This window comes from Bison bison, unplaced genomic scaffold (assembly GCF_000754665.1).
Source record: "Bison bison bison isolate TAMUID 2011002044 unplaced genomic scaffold, Bison_UMD1.0 scf7180017864456, whole genome shotgun sequence".
In the NCBI taxonomy this organism is placed as follows: Eukaryota; Metazoa; Chordata; class Mammalia; order Artiodactyla; family Bovidae; genus Bison; species Bison bison.
Genome location: NW_011495018.1, coordinates 20,978,755 through 20,997,672, shown reverse-complemented (window position 1 = coordinate 20,997,672; position 18,918 = coordinate 20,978,755).

Here is an 18,918-nt window from a genome sequence, read left to right as displayed (position 1 = left end):
GGAAGCCGGCGCGCGCGCCAGGCCGGCCACGCCCCTCTCTGAGGCGTGCGCCCGCGCCGCGGCCCCGCCTACCCCAGGCCCCGCCCACTCACCCCGGACCGCCCCACTCCTCTGAACCCATCTGCGTTCCCATCCCAATCCCCAAGCTTGTTTCCTCGCGGCTAGTGAGGGAATGGAGGCCGTGCCGTGGCTTGTGGTTTCGGTTCATTTTTCTCGCCATTCCCCAAAGAGGAAAAAGAAGGGCTTTGTCGGCCGAAGGGGCTGCAGCGGCGCGATGAGCTGCCCTTCAGGGATGTTCTAGCTTTTAGGAGGAGGACGTGCCCAGTTCTGAAAGTGCCTCAACACGATCTCACTTCCTGAAGCGTAAGCATATTCCCAAAATCAATTTTACAGGCAAAAGCCAGCTGCTCACTCCACTTGGATAGCTAATAGGCATCTCAAACTTATGTCCGAACGGCACTCCTGGCCCAACGCACCAAAACAGAACCGTGCTCCCACAGTCAGTGGATAGATGTTGGAGGCATCCTTGCCTCCTCTTTCACACCCTACATCCAGTCTGTCAGAAAATCGTGTTGGTCCTGTCTTCAATACAAATCCGTAATCCAGCCTTTTCTTCTCACTACCCCAACCTGTCCCCCCTCCAGGTCTGTGTCGTACCTTCTCACCCTTGTGATTGATTATTCTGGCTTCGCTAATACCACCGGCATCTGCACAGCCGAGCCTAAACTTACCAGCCAGGTCAGCCCTTTCACGTCTGAGATCATGTCCTTGCTCTGCTTAGCACTTTCTGTTGGTTCGTCATTTCATTCAGGGTAAAAACTCTGCTTGACTTGTCCCTAACCATTTCCTTCTGATCTCACATTGCTCACTCAGCTCCAGCAAAACTGACCTCCTTGCTTTCTTTGAAAAAGTTGGGCACACTCATGCCCCAGAGCCCGTGGACTTGCTCTTCCCCCAAATATCCAGGCTCCCTTCCTCACCTTCCCGTCCTCTTGCCTTCAAGTCTTTGCTCAAGCATCACGTTCTCAACAGACCTACCATGCTCACCCTATTTAAAACTGTAACTCCCCCCCAAATTCCTAATCCCCTTACCCTGCTCTGTTTTTTTCCACAGCACTTACTACCTTTTAACATGATAAAAAATATATGTACGTGTATATTGTATTCTGCCCCCACCTTATACACACACACATCATAGCCATTAGTGCAGAAATGGTGTCTGTGTTGTTTAACGATGAACAATACCTGACGTGTCCTAAGTTCTCCTTACATATTTTCTGCTTGAATGAATGTCCCCAGAATGTGCAGTACTCAAGGGTAGGGACGGTGGCTCTCTTGTTCATTGTTATGAACCTGGTGATTAAACCAACACTGGGAACAAAGTTAGCACTTCAGAAACATTTGCTGAATGAAAGCAATCTACACCTCTTCCTTTGACCTTGGTGAAGCCCTGATACATCTGTAGCAAGCAGTTACACTGCAGCAAGAGCTTGGAGTCCTAGTTGTTATTCAGTCAGCATCTAGACAAGCTAAATTAGGGCCTGTAGAAAAAGTATAAAAGAACTAAAAGATGTGGCGCCTTGGAAAGTAGCAGATGTCTGTTTCATTTCCCCAAATTTATGAAGCCAAAAAAAAGATTGTAAATAAAATGACTGGTTCCAGCCCACATCTGAAAGATGGTGGGAAAGATCAAGTTGTAAGGGAAAAAAAAAAATAGATGTCAGAGAGACAGATTAAGTGGAACCTAAAGGGAGCAGGTATTTCATAATCACATCGCCTAGAGTCTGCTCAAGATTTATCGCATCTGGCTTTAGGGGAGAAAGAGAAATGCTTTGTGTTCTCTGAACCGGATTTGAATTTCTGTTTGCAGGATAACAAAGCATCCCTCCCCATCTTGAATTTCTTTCAGGAGAACCTCAGGGAGAAATTGTTGAGCCGAATCACCAGCAGAGGGTGAGAACACTGGGGTTATGTCAGGCTCTCCTCCCATCTCTGAAGTCCGCACATGTCTGAACAGTCACGTTGACTAATACTTACTTTGTGCCTCGACCACAACAACCCAAGGAGTAAAAGACTGTCATCCTCATCTTACTGTTGAGGAGACAGATTTGCAGAGGTTAAGTCACTTGCCCAAAGTCCACAAGCTGGTAAGTGGTTGGACTGAGATGTACATTCAGGCGACAGGATGGATTCCTCGCCCTCAGACGCTGAATCATCACTAGGTTATATGGAAGGAACCCTAGAGGTCACCTCATACAATCTCATAGTCCTCATACAATCTCTTAGTCTCACATCATGTATGGATGTGAGAGTTGGACCATAAAGAAAGCTGAACGCCAAAGAATTGATGCTTTTGTACTGTGGTGTTGGAGAAGACTTCTGAAAGTCCCTTGGACTGCAAGGAGATCAAACCAGTCAATCCTAAAGGAAATAAGTCCTGAATATTCATCGGAAGAACTGATGCTGAAGCTGAAGCTCCAATACTTTGGTCACATGTTGTGAAGAACTGACTCATTAGAAAAGACCTTGATGCAGGAGGAGAAGGGAAATGATCGAAGGCAGGAGGAGAAGGGGACAACACAGGATGAGATGGTTGAATGGCATCACCAACTCAATGGACACGAGTCTGAGCAAGCTCCAAGAGTTGGTGATGGACAGGGAAGCCTGGTGTGCTGCCGTCCATGGGGTCACAAAGAGTTGGACACAAGTAAATGACTGAACTAACTGACTAGGGTTCACCTCATACAGTCTTTTAGTCCATACAGTGGAAAGCAGGAAGCAACTGGATTCATCATTCCAACTCAGACTGGATGGATTTTAAATGTAACCAGAAACATTGTAGTCACTCAGTTGTGTCCAGTCCTTTTCGACCTTATGGACTATAGTACACCAGACTCCTCTGTCCATGAAATTCTCCAGGCAAGAATACTGAAGTGGGTTACCATTCCATCAGGGGATCTTTCTGACCCAGGGACTGAGACTGAGTCTCCTGCATTGCAGGCAGATTCTTTACTATCTAAGCCACCAAAGAAAGACCCTGATGCTGGGAGAGATCTAAGGCAAAAGGAGAAGAGGGCAGTAGAGTATGAGTTGGTTAGATAGCATCACTGCATCAGTGGAAGTGAATTTGAGCAAACTCTGGGAGACAGTGAAGGACAGGGAAGCCTAGCATTCTGCAGTCCTTGAGGTTGCAAAGAGTCTGACACGACTTAATGACCAAACAACAACAACAAAGAAACATTTTATGGATATATGTTATGGCTTGAATTGTGTCCTACCAAAATTCATATGCTGAAGCCTCAACCCCAAAACCTCAAAAGGTGACATTATTTGGAAGTAGAGCAGTGTAGATATAGTTAGTTAGAATGAGATTGTACTCAGGTAGAGTGGATCCCTAACCAAAATTACTGATGTCCTTATAAGAGAGAATTTGAACACAGAGAAAATGCCATGTGAAGATGAGAACAGAAATCAGAGCAATGCCTCTGTAAGTCAAAGAACTCCAAAGACTGCCAGCAAGCCACCAGAAGCTAGGAGAGAGGCTTGGAACAGATTTTCCATCATGGTTCTCAGAAGGAACCAATACTGAGGGCACCTTGGTCTTGGACTTCCAGCCTCCAGAGCTATGAGTTAATAAATTTCTGTTTGAGCCACCCAGTCTGTGGTATTTTGTTACGAAAGCCCTAGGAAACAATACAAAGTGAGTTCTAAACGTTTCAAGTATATGAACTGTGGAACTGTTATTTTGGCCACACAGCACTCACCCATTATCTTTCTGGTAACCATTCTTGCATTTCCCCCTGAGGATCCATCTTTGCTTCCATCCTTCCCTCTCTTATTCTCAGTCCAAGTTATTTGGTGAAACACTTGGATTCCAGGACAAGCCACAGGGACAGGCTCAGAAACAGGACCAATGCAACAAAATTTCCGAGGCAATTGCTGGAAGAGAGCCTTGTTCTCCTTTGCCAGGCAAGAACCCAGAAGCACCTACTCTGGAGCTGCTGGCTCTCCATGCAACATGTGAATGGCACTAAAGCAGCAGAAGGCAGAGCACAGAGAGAGAAAGAGAAGCAGAAACCTCATAATATCATTTGTGCCCTGTATCCTGAAAGCCTGAAACCAGATCTCCCTCTGGACTTTTTAGATCTCAGCCAGAAAGTTTCCTTTTGTGTTTAGGTCAGTTTGACATGAATTTTCTGTCACTTGCAATCAAAGAGCCCTCACTGAATCACTTAAGTAAGTTATGTTCCTTCTGTACAACTGGATTTTATGTATGAAATGGGTATAATTGTATTAATATTGACAATTGTGAATTAAGATATTGGGCTTCCGAGGTGACACTAACAATTAAAAAAAAAAAAAAGCCTACCAATGCAGGAGACATAAGAGATGCAGGTTTAATCCCTGGGTCGGAAGGGGTCCCATGCCCCTAGAGGAGGACATGGCAGCCCACTCCAGTATTCTTGCCTGGAGAATCCCATGGACAGAGGCGCCTGCTGGGCTACAGTCCATAGGGTCACACAAAGAGTCGGACATGACTCAAGTGACTTAGCATGCACACCTATTTAATACTGATATAGATTTATTTTTTACAATAAAAAGTAATCGGGGACTTCCCTGATGGTTCAATGGTTGGTACTCATGCTTCCACTGCCAGGGGTTAAGGGTTCGGTCCCTGGTCAGGGACCTAGCATCCCACATGCTGTGCAGTATGGCCAAAATTTTTTTAAATAAATAAATAATCAAGAATAAAAAGAAAGCAATTCACAGAATATTAATAATGCTTACCTCAAAGTGGCAGAATTTGTGATGATCTTAATTTTTCTTTGCTTCTTTGGTTCTTCTGAGATTTTTTTAATCTAAAAGAAATTCGAAGTATCAATACTGATCAATTCTCTGATCCTTTCACCTTTGAAGAGAGAAGGTAAAAGAAGGGAAGTTGTTCCATCCCTCAAATATGAGCATCACAAGTTATAGTAGTCCTTCAATGTTCAACTTGATAACTGGTTGATGGCCTGACCATTGACTGGGGAGGTGGGACATCCCTGTTGGTAAACCCCCAAATGAGAGGACTGAAAAGATAGAGATTCCTGTAGGCTATTAAACAAAATTACAACTTCAGTGGATGATTTTAACCTTTTCAAACATTTCAATTTGTTCTAATAAAATTGATAGTTATAGGAACAGTGATGAGTGAGGCTCTCATAAATTGTTTTAATATGGTCTTATTTTCTGTAAAGTTAACTAAAAGATAGGCCTGTGGTTACACCCTAGAAAGGAATCAGAGAAGAAAAGCCAACTTTCAGGATCGTAGAGCCTGCCAAAACAATGTACTGTAAATTAAGGGTGGGAGAATGCATTTGGCTCAGATCAGAATCCACTCACCCTTTGTATTCAATGAAAACTGAACTCAGACCTTTGATATCTGAGTTCCATTTACTCTTGGCAAAGCTCTGTTTTCTGGTTTAAAAAAAAAAAACCTCAAGAGGCCCAGAAGATTTCTTGGACATCAAAAGTTTCTTGCACAAACAACATATTGATGAGCTAAGTGTAAATGAATCAGAAACATACTGAGTAAGTGACTCTAAAATACACACACCCTCCCATGCTATACAAAAAAAAAGAGGCTCGGGAAAGTGCAATGTTTGTCTCTTCCCTTAAGGAGGATTCCTTTTAACCGTATTTTATCCCTTTCTCAAGAAGTCTTGGGGGGACCTTTGTAAGATGCAACAAAAGAAAGAGTATATTTCGCTGCTCCTGACATTGACTTCTCACATTCCCTTCCTGGCTGTGCCTTGCAAGAGGGGCTCTGGATAGAAGGGCTTCCCTGGTAGCTCAGCTAGTAAAGAATCCACCTGCCCTGCAGTAGGCCCCAGTTCGATTCCTGAGTCAGGAAGATCCCCTGGAGAAGGGAAAGGCTACCCATTCCAGTATTCTTGGACTTCCCTGGTGGCTCAGTCGGTAAAGAATCCTCCTGCAATGTGGGAGACCTAGGTTCTGTCCCTGGGTTGGGAAGGTCCCCTGGAGAAGGGAAAGGCTACCCACTCCAGTATTCTGGACTGGAGAATTCCATGGACTATGTAGTCCATGGGGTCACAAAGACAGGACACGACTGAGCGACTTGCACCTTCACTTTCACTTTTAGCATGGCCTAATGGTCAAAAATCAAAAGACAAACTCCGGTCCTGGCTCTGCCTCTAAAAAGGCACATGACTTTAGAACTGGTAGAGCAACTTCTTCCTTGGTTTCCTAAAAATTAGATGGGACCAGCCCCTTCCAGACCTGTTGTTCATTTGATCAAGTCCTAGTAAGAGAACCTGAAGTTGGCAGCCTCGCAGATATGTTTTATTGTGGCCCTCACTGTATTCTTTTTTAGTACAGCTTTATGGGTGTATAATCCACATACCATACAATTCACCTATTTAAAATATGCAATCCAGAGGCATTTTAGTATATTCACAGAGCTGTGCAGCCATCACCACTATCAATTTTAGAACATTTTCATCACACCGACAAGAAATCTACACCCTTTAGCATCACTCCCCAATTCCCTTCATCCTCCCCATTCTAGGCAACCACTAAGCCACTTTCTGTCTCTATAGTTTTGCCTCTTCTGGACATGTATGAATGGGATCATAATATATGTGTTTTTTTTGTCATGGCCTCTTTAGCTTAGCATAATGTTTTTAGGGTTTATCTATGGTGTCATGTGTATCAGTACTTGATTCCTTTTTATTGCCAAATAATATTCCCTATAATGTTTACCTATATTTTAACTGATGAACATGTGGGTTGTTTCCACTTTGGGGATATGGTAAATAATACTTCTATGATCTTCTAGGATAAATATGACTTCTATGAAGTCATGTTTAAGTTTTTGTGTGAACATGTGTTTTCATTTCTCATGATTATATGTGTGGAAACATTGAGTCATATTATCACTCTGTGTTTAACCATTTGGGGAACTGCAGAAATACTTTCCAAAGTGGCTACACATTCTGCATTCCCAACATCAGTGTATGAGGAATTCAGTTTCTCCATATCCCCACCAATATGCGTTATTATTTTTCTTATTGATTCTGGCCATCTAACTGGATGCGAAATCGTACCTCACTGTTTTGACTTGCATTTCCCCGGTAGCTGATGATGTTGAGCTTATTTTCATGTGCTTTTTGGTCATTTGTATTTTTTCATTGGAGAAATATCTGTTCAGATGTTTTGCCCATTTTTAAATTGGATTATTTCTTTCATTATTGAGTTGTAAGCATTTTTTATATTTCTAGATGTAATTCCAGCATCAGATATATGACTTAGAAATATCAATTTTTTTCTCCCATTCTGTGGGTCATTGCATCCTTTATTCTAGTTAGATAGCAACATTTCAAAAGGAGACATTCTCTCTTTAAACACACACACACACACACACATACACACACACATCTTGGAAATTCCCCGGTGATTCAGTGGTTAGGACTCCAAGCTTTCACTGCCAGGGGCCTGGGACCAGAGATCTAAGATCCCACAGGTCACATGGCATAGCCAAAAGAGAAAAAAAAGGGTTGGAAGAAAAGATGTGAGTTCATTAAATAAACAAATAAAAATGTAAAAGTTACGTCTTCATCTTCTTTTTGAAGATCAGAAGCTTGGTTTGGCAACACTCGTCCTTTCTCCTATGTAGCCGAAACCAGCCAGAGAAGGGGCTACTCCCTTGGGATAGGGTGACGTGATCTTGTCTATTTCACCTGCTAGGCCCCTGTATACATCTTAGTTTGTAATTCCTTCTCTTAGAGAATTTGACAAAGCATGAGCTGAATTTACACTCCACTGAAATAACCCTTGCAATTAATCAAGCACTTCCTGCTAGGCGTCCCTGGTGGCTCAGAATGGTGAAGAGTTATTTACCAACGCAGGAGACCCAGGCTCGATCCCTGGGTTGGGAAGAGTCCCTGGAGAAGAGAATGGCTACCCAAGCCAGTATTCTTGCCTGGAGAATTCCATGGACAGAGGAGACTGGCGAGCTACAGTCTATGGGGTCGCAGAGAATCAGACACAACTGAGTGACTAACACACATACTTCTTGCTAGAATGTTTCTCACCTTTGGCACTTAAACACCAACTCCCCCAAACATAGCACAATTCAGCAAATTCCCCCACTCTTCCTGTTTTGTGATTTGGATTTTGTAAGGCGTGGGGCTTGGCGAGGGCTCCAGAGTTTTGGCAGCCCTATTGGTACTGATGTCATGAGTGTCCCTTGCCATAATGCATCCTCATCACTAACTCAAACCAGCCAAACTCAAACAAATGTAGTTGAAAAATAAAGTAACAGGCTGCCTGAGCTTCAAAACACTGCATAAAAATACCAGAAAAACAATTTTGTGCTTAAAACCATTGCCAAGAGTGGACAATCACAATTTCTGATTGCTAACCATCCTTTTCCCTAATCATAATTTGCCTGTCAAAAAAAAAAAAACAAAAAAACAGTCCTCTCTTAAAATAAAATGAAATCTCTAAAAAGATATATTAGTAATTTAACCTGGTCATAGAACATTCTTTTCCCCTGTTTCTCATTAATTTTTGTTCAACACTGTACTCATCCATTCCTTCATTTAAATATTTTTATTCTTACTCTTTTTTTTAAATTAATTTTTGGCTGTGCTGAGTCTTCATTGCTGCACATGGTCTTGCAGCGACCATGGGTATTCTCCAGTTGTGGTGCATGGGCTTCTCACTGGGGCTGGTTGCAGAGAATGGGCTCTCGAGCACAGAATCAGTGATTGTGGCACACAGGCTTAGGTGCTCCACAGCATGTAGGATCTTCCCAGACCAGGGACTGAACCCATGTCCCCTGCATTGGCAGGTGGATTCTTAACCACTGGACCACCAGAGAAGTCCTCTTACTCTACTTGTTTAAAAACAGCTTTATTGAGATATAATTCACATACCAAACAAATCACCCTTTAAAGTGGACAAGTAAGTAGTTTTCAGTATATTCACAGAGCTGTGCAACCATCACCACTGTCTAATTTCAGAACATTTTCATCACCCCAAAAAGAAAATTCTTACCTTTCATCATCACTCCTCATTTCTCCCATTTTTTCCTCTGCCTTCGGCAACCACTAATCTGTTTTCTGTCTCAGTAGAGTTGTCTTTTCTGAACACATCATATAAATGAGATCATACAATACGGCGTCTTTTGTGTCTGGCTTGTTTCATTTAGCCTAATGCTTTCAAGATTCACCCATGTTGTAGCATGTATTAGTGCCTCATTCCCTTTTATTGCAGAATAATATTTCATTGTATTCCCTGGTGGCTCAGATGGTAAAGTGTCTGCCTGCAATGTGGGAGACCCGGGTTCGATCCCTGGGTCTGGAAGATCCCCTGGAGGAGGAAATGGCAATCCACTCCCATACTCTTGCCTGGAAAATTCCATGGACAGAGGAGCCTGGTGGACTACAGTCCATGGGGTTGCAAAGAGTTGGACATGACTGAGTGACTTCACTTTCTTTCTTTCTTTCTTTATGGGTATTGGGAGATACAAGGAATTCATACAAACCAGTAGCAATAATAATAATAATCCAATTTAAAAATGGGCAAAGTACCTGAATAGAGATTTTCCCAAAGAAGACTTACAAATAGCCAACAGGTATATGAAAAAGTATTCAATATGACTAATCATCAGGAAAATACAAAACAAAACCACAATGAACTATCATCTCACACCTCTTATGATGTCTATGATTTCAAAAAATTAAAAATATAACAAATGTTGGCAAGGATGTAGAGAAAAGGAAGCACTTCTACCCAGTTGGTAGGAATGTAAATTGGTACAGCCATTTGGAAAATAGTGTGGAGGTTCCTCTAAAAATTAAAAATAGAATTACCATGTGATCCAGTGATCTCACTTCTGGGTATACTGCCAAAAATAAAATAAAATCACAATCTCAAAAGAAAAATCTGCACTCCCATGTTTATTATAGCATTGTGCACGATTGCCAAGATATGGAAAAAATCTAAGTGTCCATCAATGAATGAATGGATCAAGAAAATGTGGTATATATACAAAATGGAATATCATCCAGTCTTTAAATAAAGGAAAGACTCTCATTTGAGATATGGATGAGTCTAAAGGACATTATATGATGTGAAATAAACCAGACACAGGAAAAACTAATATCACACAATCTCACTAATGTATGAAATATTAAAGTCAATTTCTTAGTAACAGAGTAGAACAGTTATTACCAGGGGCTGGTGGATAGGAAAAAGAGGATATATTGATCAAAGGGTTATCTTAGTTATAAGATAAATGAGTTCTAGAGGCCTAAGGTACAGCATGGTGAATAGAGCTAATAATAATGTAGTATACAGTTGAAATTCACTGAAAAGGTAGATCTCAAGTGTTTTTACCATCAAAAATATAGCCATGGGAGGTGATAGACCCATTAATTTGATTATTGTAATCATTTCACAATGTATACGTATATCAAAACATCACATTGTACATCTAAATATATATAATTTTTACTAGTCAAAAATTAATTAATTTGATTTTTAATCAATATTTGAGTTGTTTTCACTTTGGGACTATCATGAATAACGCTGCTATGAACATTCATGTATAAGTTGTTTTGAGTAGATACAAGTTTTCCTTTATCTTGGATATATACTTAGAACTAGACTGCTGGGTCAGCTGGGTCATATGGTAACTCTACGGTTAATATTTTGAGGCACTGTTTCTTAAAGTGGCTGCACCGTTTTATATGCCCACCAGTGATGAATACGGTTGCAATTCCTTCACATCTTTGTCTGTCCTTGAAGAAGGAATTCATAGGGCCTGGACTCCATCTTAGGCCTGTTCATGCTGATCATGCTCAGCCACCTTTCCAGTGGACTCTGAACTCTGTGTTTAGTGCCTATGAAAACAAACAGAAGGATAAGACGCCCTCCAGACCGGGGAACCTTGAAGATCATATCTAGGTTACTCATCACCCAAGAGAAAACATACACTAATCACCTCTTCCTCCAGACATGCCATAAATTTTTCTGTATCTATCAGAGTATAACCTTGGGTTTATTGATTATTGGCTAATTGTTTGACTGTTTGAGCACATAGCACGTGAATGATGGGGTTATTGGGATTCCTTGGTTTATGTAAGTCTCAAGGAATTTGGAGTGGTGGGTTCAGACACGTACACATGGGGTATAAAAGATTTTCACAAATGCTGGTTGGGGTCCTTGGCTAAGAGGAGACTCTGCCTTGGGCCCGCCGGTGTAATAAACTGCACTCCACTATCTGCATTGTCCTTCTGAGTGAGTTTGTTTCCCGGGACGCGTGGCTACAACATCCTTACTATTCTTTCATATATGTATATATAAATACACATTAATGTTTATTTGGCTGCATCGGGTCCTAGTTGAGGCACGCGGGGCCTTCGTTGCAGCAGGCAGGCTTAGTAGTTGTGACATGCAGGCTCTCTAGTTGTGGCACATGGGCTTGGTTGCCCCACAACATACAGGATCTTAGTTCCCCAAATAGGGCTGGAATCCACATCCTGGCCATTGCAAGGCAGATTTTTAACCACTGGACCACCAGGGAAGTCCCTGTTCTTACTGTTCTTGATTGAAATGTTTGCCCTCCTTCTCCATTAACTCTCCCCAAATATCACTGAAATTCCAAATGGTTTTTGCCACTATGGAAGTGAAGAGGCACTTCATTTTAGAGAACCCAGTCACTTTAGCCTCTCTTTTCAGGGAAGTCATTGGAAAAATTATACTTCAAAGGTCCCCATTACTCTAGTAAATCAGATGTGTAGGTACCAGAGTCTGTAAGTACCTAGTCTAGATATTTTAGATACAAACAAAGGAAAGTAATTCAATTATGTAAATTAAAGCTATAGATTTATGAAATTTAGGAACTGGAAGGAACGCTAGCAGTCCCTCAACCAGCGATTTCATTTTTATCAATGAGAGTGCTCAACCCAGGAGATTCATGTGAGCAAGGCCACACAGCTGGTTTCTTGCAGAATAAGCCTGGATCCCAGCACTGCTGGTTCTCTACTGTCACTCACTGATCTGAGCAAACCCAGCTCAGCAAACATCAGGACAGTTATAATTTCAAGAGCAAGGACTGCATCCATACACACACCAAGCAAAGAGAAGAATGAGATGATTCTCTGGATAATTCCTACCACAAAACTGACTCAAGTCAAAACCTAAACCAAAGATTGTGAATTGGGTACCCGAGAACTGAGCCTAACTCAGGTTTGTTTAGCTTAGGCCACGTGGTATTTGGGGCTCGCACAGAGTCGGACACGACTGAAGCGACTTAGCAGCAGTAGCAGCAGGTGGCACTGATGGTAAAGAACCCACTTGTCAATGCAGGAGACATAAGAGACATCGATTTGATTTCTGGGCCAGGAAGATCTCCTCCTGGAGAAGGGCATGGCAACCCACTCCAGTATTCTTGCCTGGAGAATCCCATGGACAGAGAAGCCTAGTGAGCTACAGTTCATGGGATCGCACACATTCAGACACAACTGAAGTAACTTAGCACACACACACATGGTATTTTAAGGTTTTTTAAAAATAGTTGCCAACTCATAAAAATGAGATTTCACCTCCCCGCCCCCCAAATCTATTAATATTGGGTCTGTGGTTCCTGCAACAAACAGGCTGGAGTTGAGCAGGACCACTCAGTGCCCATCCCAGTGGGCTCCATTCATCATGCAGCCTGCCTTGTTCCTGAAAGTACTTGAATTGAGGGCTCTTAGTCCAAGTAACTGAGACCTATGTGAGGCCTCGGTGCTTTTGCTGTCTGCAGGAGTTCTCCCACTCTGCATGGGACCCTGGTTAAAGAGAAAAGATGCACACCAGACAGCCAGCCAAATACTGGCGGGCAGCTGAGATCTTTGCAGGACTTTTCAGGGGAGCCGACAATCAAAACGGGAACACCGGAGTGCTGGGAGAAGCAGAGTCGGGGGTGGGGGGGCTTCGGGGCCTCCTTTTTGCCTCAGTTCATAAAATAAGCAGCAGATGCTGCAAGGCTGCCACAGATTTCAAAGAGAAATGGAGATGGTATGTAGCCTCAGAGCAAGAGAAACTCTTGGGAACAGCAGGCCATCTCGTGAGCTGGGGCCCTTCACCACCCCCCACCCCCTAGGTTTGAGGCGCTGGGCTTTGCTCATTTCCAGAAAGTGCCATCTAGTTTGCTCTGCAATGCAGCACTATCCTCTCTTCTAATCAATTGCTAACTGGTGACCCAGGGAAAAGAATACGCAGGACCCTAAAGGCGATTCCGAAGACTAAACAAAAGAACGCTCTGGGCTCCAGACAAGCACTTTGCACTGTGTCTGGAGCCTGGAAAGAACACAAGCAGTGTTGGTACTGTTATTACTGGTGAACTCCCACAGTGCATTTTAAAAAACTGATATCGATACATCTTCGTAAAATCACAACTGCCAAAACCTGAGGAGACCATCCCTGCTTTACAGGGAAAGCAGTTTCCTCCTCCCTCAGAAGAGGCGGTGGCCCCGATTCGTGTGTGGTCCCTCAGTCTAGGGTTCCGTCAATGACCCTATTGTGTACAGCGAGGCGCACCTGTAGACTCCAGGGTCGACTTGCCCGCGGGGTGGGCCCCACTGTTATGCTAAAGAGTCACCTTTCCTGGCAGTTTTGGCTCACCACTTAATAGTCAGAACTTAAGAGGCCCCTGGGTGAGGCTCAGAGACAAATGAGCCAGGAACACATGTGGGAGAGCATGATTTACATCCTTCCCCTCTTCGCTGGGGTAGCCCAAGTGTGTGAGCTGTGGGATGGACAGCTCGGGTGGGAGTTCAGCACAGCTGTGAAAACAGCCCGTCCCCCTGGCGGCCCCCAGGTCTCTGGCACAAAGAAGCCATGGAGTGGCTTCAGGAAGTAGGAGCATAGGAGGAACTGCTCGTCAACAGAGAGAGGAAAACAAAGTATTCAATCATATGACCTCATCACCAACCAGGTCTTTCTTCCTTTCTTTGAAGTTAGGTGGAATTGGAATCATGTGGGTGTTAAGTAATAAAAAATAAATGTAATAGATTGAAACTGTCTAAAGATCTTGTTGTGCTGTTACCGAGTCCAAGCTCGCTCTGCTCACTGCACAACAGGCCAATGAATCGAGAAACAAGGTGTTGGGGCTAGGGAGAGACTTTAATTGGGGAGCCGGCAGACTGAGAAAGTGGCAGGCTAGTGCCTCAAAATAGCCATCTTCTTGGGGTCTGGATGCCAGGTTCTTTTATAGGTCAGAGAGAAAGAAGCAATGAGGAACTAAAGTCAAAAGGCAGAATAAAGAGGGAGATGCGGTGGGGAAGTAAAGCGAAAGAGTCTTGAGTCTTGCAAAACATCTCAAGGGAAAGGAAAGCCTTCAGAAGGGGTGTGCAATCTCTTTAATCTCGTCTATTCACAGGTGGCAGGGACAAACTATATCTCCATGAGCTGAACAAAGGCACTTTATTTACAGTTAAGCAGAGGGGCAGGGTCCTCCTGGCAAGCCACTGAGTATGATTATAATAATAAAAGCAAGTCAAACAGTTTCCAACTTGAAGTCAAAATTGGCTTCCTCCCTGCAACAGTGTGACATGATCACCTGTCTACTGCAAACAGGATTTGAAAGTCTAAAAACCTTAAGCTGCTGCTGTCCTGGGCAAGGCTGTGTCCAACGCTCCACCTCACTCTGGGCTCCAGCCTCCCCATCAAGTTCCTCAGTGGGACCTTCCCTTATGCCTCAGGACCTTTGCACATGGTGAATGCTCTAAAAGGCTGTAAGTTCCCTGGAGCAGCAGCTGTGTGTGTGTGTGTGTGTGTGTTTGGGGGTAACAGAGGGTGGGGGACTGGCATGGCACTTAAGGAAAAGGAGATCCAACTGATTTCTCAGAGAAGCAGAGGAAGAATTGGAAGGAGAAAGTGTCTTTGGAGACCTGCTTCTGTCAATTGCTGAACTGTGTGACCTCAGCTCTGTAATATGGAAGATCGGATGTCCTTCAATCCCTGCCCTGGTCTAGCATTTGGTGACTCTAATATCAAGTGAAGAATGGCCAAGATATTCCTCTCCTAAGTCTGCACAGCCTACAGACAGACAGACATATGTTCACCAAGAGGCACATACAAATGCAGCACTGTTTATTGTAGCCCCAAATCAGGAACTGCCCGCATGTCCATAGACAGTAAAGTGGATAATTGTGGTATATCCATACAATCGATGGAATAAAGCCACGAGAAAGAGCAAACTACTGCTCATGCACAACATGGATGATTCTCACAAACAGGACCCAAACATCTAAAAGGTATTGTTTGAATCTGCCTTTATAAAGTTCGATAACAGAAAAAACTTTTTTGTAACATTAGAAGTCAGGTTAGTAGTTACCCTAGAAAGAGAGCAATGGGGACAAAATGTGGCTTCCAGGGAATGGATGATGTTATTTCTTGATCTAGATTTTTGTTCACGGATGTGTTGACTTTGTGAAAATTTACAGAGATGCACTATTACAACTCACACAATTGCCTATAAGCAAATTAGTGAAAATTTTACTTAAAGGCACTTTCAGAATAAAATCCAAAAGACTGTCTTTAAGATCTTAGGGTAAGGACAGTTTCTAAAATAAAACACAAAGAACACAAGTCTTTAAGGAAAAATGATTAATCAATTACACAAACATTATCTAAAGAGGGAAACAGAAACAACAGCAATGAACATGCGGACAGCTTCAGTCTAAGGAATAACATCATGAATGGGTAGCATTTATTTTGTCATAAACTATGCCACACCTTTTGCAAACATTATCCTTTGAATATCCATTATACATATAATTACCCTATGAGGTCACTGCTATTATCACCCCTATTTTGCAGATGCTTAAACTGAGGCTTGGGGCTTCCCTGATAGCTGGTAAAGAATCTGCCTGCAATGCAGGAGACTTGGGTTTCATTCCTGGGTTGGGAACACCTCCTGGAGAAGGGATAGGCTATCCACTACAGTATTCTTGGGCTTCCCTGGTGGCTCAGCTGATAAAGAATCTGCCTGCAATGCGGGAGACCTGGGTTCAATTCCTGGATTGGGAAGATGCCCTGGAGAAGGGAACGGCTACTCACTCCAGTATTCTGGCCTGGAGAATTCCATGGACTGTATAGTCCATGGACTCGCAAAGAATTGGACACAACTGAGCCACTTTCACTTTCACTTCAAACTGAGGCTTGGAACTAAATTATGTGGCTACCGAGCCAGTACTTGAATTCAGGTGGGCCTGACCTCTAGGCTTACCCCACTCCCTACTCTGCCAACGAGGTTTAGGGGTCAGCTCATCAGACATCCAGGTTGTAGAGAGAGGGAGGTCACAGGTCCAGATTCCCATCCTAGTCCATTCTCAGCAGTCGTTTTGAAAAGAGCAGATGACTAGAGTTATGATGCCAAGATGCCCCTCCCCTGAGATTAGCAGCTAGGGTCCAGTCAGAACCCTCTCCCCCTGAGGGGGTAGAGTGAGTGTGAAGGATGGCATCTGGGGCTGAGAACTGAGAGGAGGTGGATGGCCTTGTCCCTTCCATTCTCACACTGGGAATCTGTGCTGATGGCTTCTGCAGTTCCTCAAGAGGAATTCTGTGTTCCAGCTCATTCTCTCCCCCCAGGTGCCGCCCCAAACTCTCAGGTTCACTCCAACCTCTGAGCACAGTCTCACAGTTTCTCCCACTTGGAAGACCTTCCCCTTCTCTTCTACTTAATTCTGCTGTCTGTCCCAGCCCAGCCCAAGCCATACCTTTCGAGTGAAGTTGGTCTCTATTAATAAAGGCCAGCCTTACCAAATAGAACTTTCTGGAGAGGAAAAATATTCATTTTGCTCAGTCCAATATGATGGTCACTAGCCACATGTGGTTACGGAGTACCTAATCTAGCTCTTACAGAGAAGTACTTACCGAGTACCTACCCATTTAATAAGTAGTAACTCCAGAGAAGCAACCTGTATGTATTCCTAATACTTTGCTCACTTGCATTTGAGTTTAGAATAAGCCCCAAGTGAAACAGTGGACCAGATGGACGGGTCATAGTGGAGGGTTCTGACAAAACATGATCCACTGGAGAAGCGAATGGCCAACCTCTTCAGTATTCTTGCCTTGAGAACACCATGAATAGTACTCTGGCTGGTATGACTTAAAAACTGAGCTAATTTTATTTAGTTTTACTTTACATGTAAATAGCCACATGTGACTAGTGGCTGCCTTGACTTAGGGTTCCCCATGTAACTCAGCAGGTAAAGAATCTGCCTGCAATACAGGAGACCCCAGTTCAATTCCTGAGTTGGGAAGATCCCCTGGAGAAGGGAACAGCTACCCACTCCAGTATTCTGGCTTGGAGAATTCCATGGACTGTATAGTCCATGGGGTTGCAAAGAATCAGACATGACTGAACAACTCTCACTTTCACTTCTTTATTCCTCAAAGAACAGAATACAATGTTGATTGGTTCTCTGAAGATTTTATTTGCCTAAGTCTTGCCATTAGCATAAAGAGGGAATTAAAAGTAGAAAAAAAATCTACTTTAACTGCCCTACTATGCCATGCGGTTGCAAAGAGTCGGACACAACAGAGTGACTAACACTTCCATTTTCATGCTCAAGTTAAGCAAGATCAGATTGGTCTCTTGCTAAAATAAGTTGTTGTCAGAACAGGCAGAGGCAGAAGGCAAGGCCGGAGCACTTGGAACCCAGAGTAGCTGATGCTGCACTACAGGGGGAGGTGCAGGGTGGGGGCCATTCCAGGGAAGAAGCTAATAGCTCCCCTGACACACGAGCAGCGCCCAGGGTCCAGATGAGGGCCGCTTTGGTGCCAGCCAAGGACTTCAGCTCCTCTGAGGCCTCCTGCGTTTCCTGGAATCCGCGTCTTGCACCTCAGAAGTGGCTCGCGCTTCCAGGAACTGCCCAGGTCTGAGGCCAAGTGCAGAGATGGTTGCAAAGCAGCGGGACGGCAGGCCCTTCGAAGAGCCTGGTAGCGGACTGTGTGCAGAAGCCCCTCTGGTTGCTAATTAAAGGCGTCAAGCATGGCATTCTGTGAACTCCCCTTCCCTTCTCCAAGTCTCAGAAACACCCTGGGGAAATTTTCTCTCTGACTCTCTGAAGTGCTGACTGACCAGCATGTCCCAGTCCCCGTAGCTTGAACTTAGGCTCTGCCCACCTGCCTAGGGTGTCTTCCTGGGGACAAGCAGGAAGGAAGGGGGTCACAGGGGCATCAATAGCAAGAGCTAGAAAGGAGAAGGGCCTGTGAGTCCCATGAGACTGGAGGATGGAAGACACAGGGGCTAATGCCTATTGAAGAGTATTTGTCAGGTGCTGTGTCCCGAGGCCCAGGTGCTCCCAAGCTCAAACAGGAACTTTGAAACAGGTGTAGGTTGAGTAGCCAGATGGAGCTAGAAATGAAAGGGAGAGGACTGGGGAAGCTTGGACATCCTGGCAAGTAGTTTCCACATCAATCTGGGAGGTCTTTGTATGGAGTTGGAGGAGCCTCAGGACTTCCTTTGGTGGCTTCCCTGGTGGCTCAGAGGGTAAAGAATCCATCTGTAATGCAGAAGATGTGGGGTCGATCCCTGGGTCGGGAAGACTCCCTGGGAAGGAAGTGGCAACCCACTCCAGTATTCTTGCCTGGAGGATCCCATGGACAGAGGAGTCTGGTGGGCTGCAGTCCACAGGGTTGCAAAGAGTCAGACAAGACTGAGCAACGAACACTTTCACTTTTACTTCAGTACTTCCTTTAAGTGGAGGTGGAGAGGAGTACAGATACCTTCTACCACCTAGAATGCCCAAGCTACCACTTGAAGATGCCCTTGGGCTGTTCCAGGTGGAGAGGAAGAGCAGGAAGTTACCTGGGTTCCTAGACGCATTAGAGATCACCCTGGGGCACCATCAG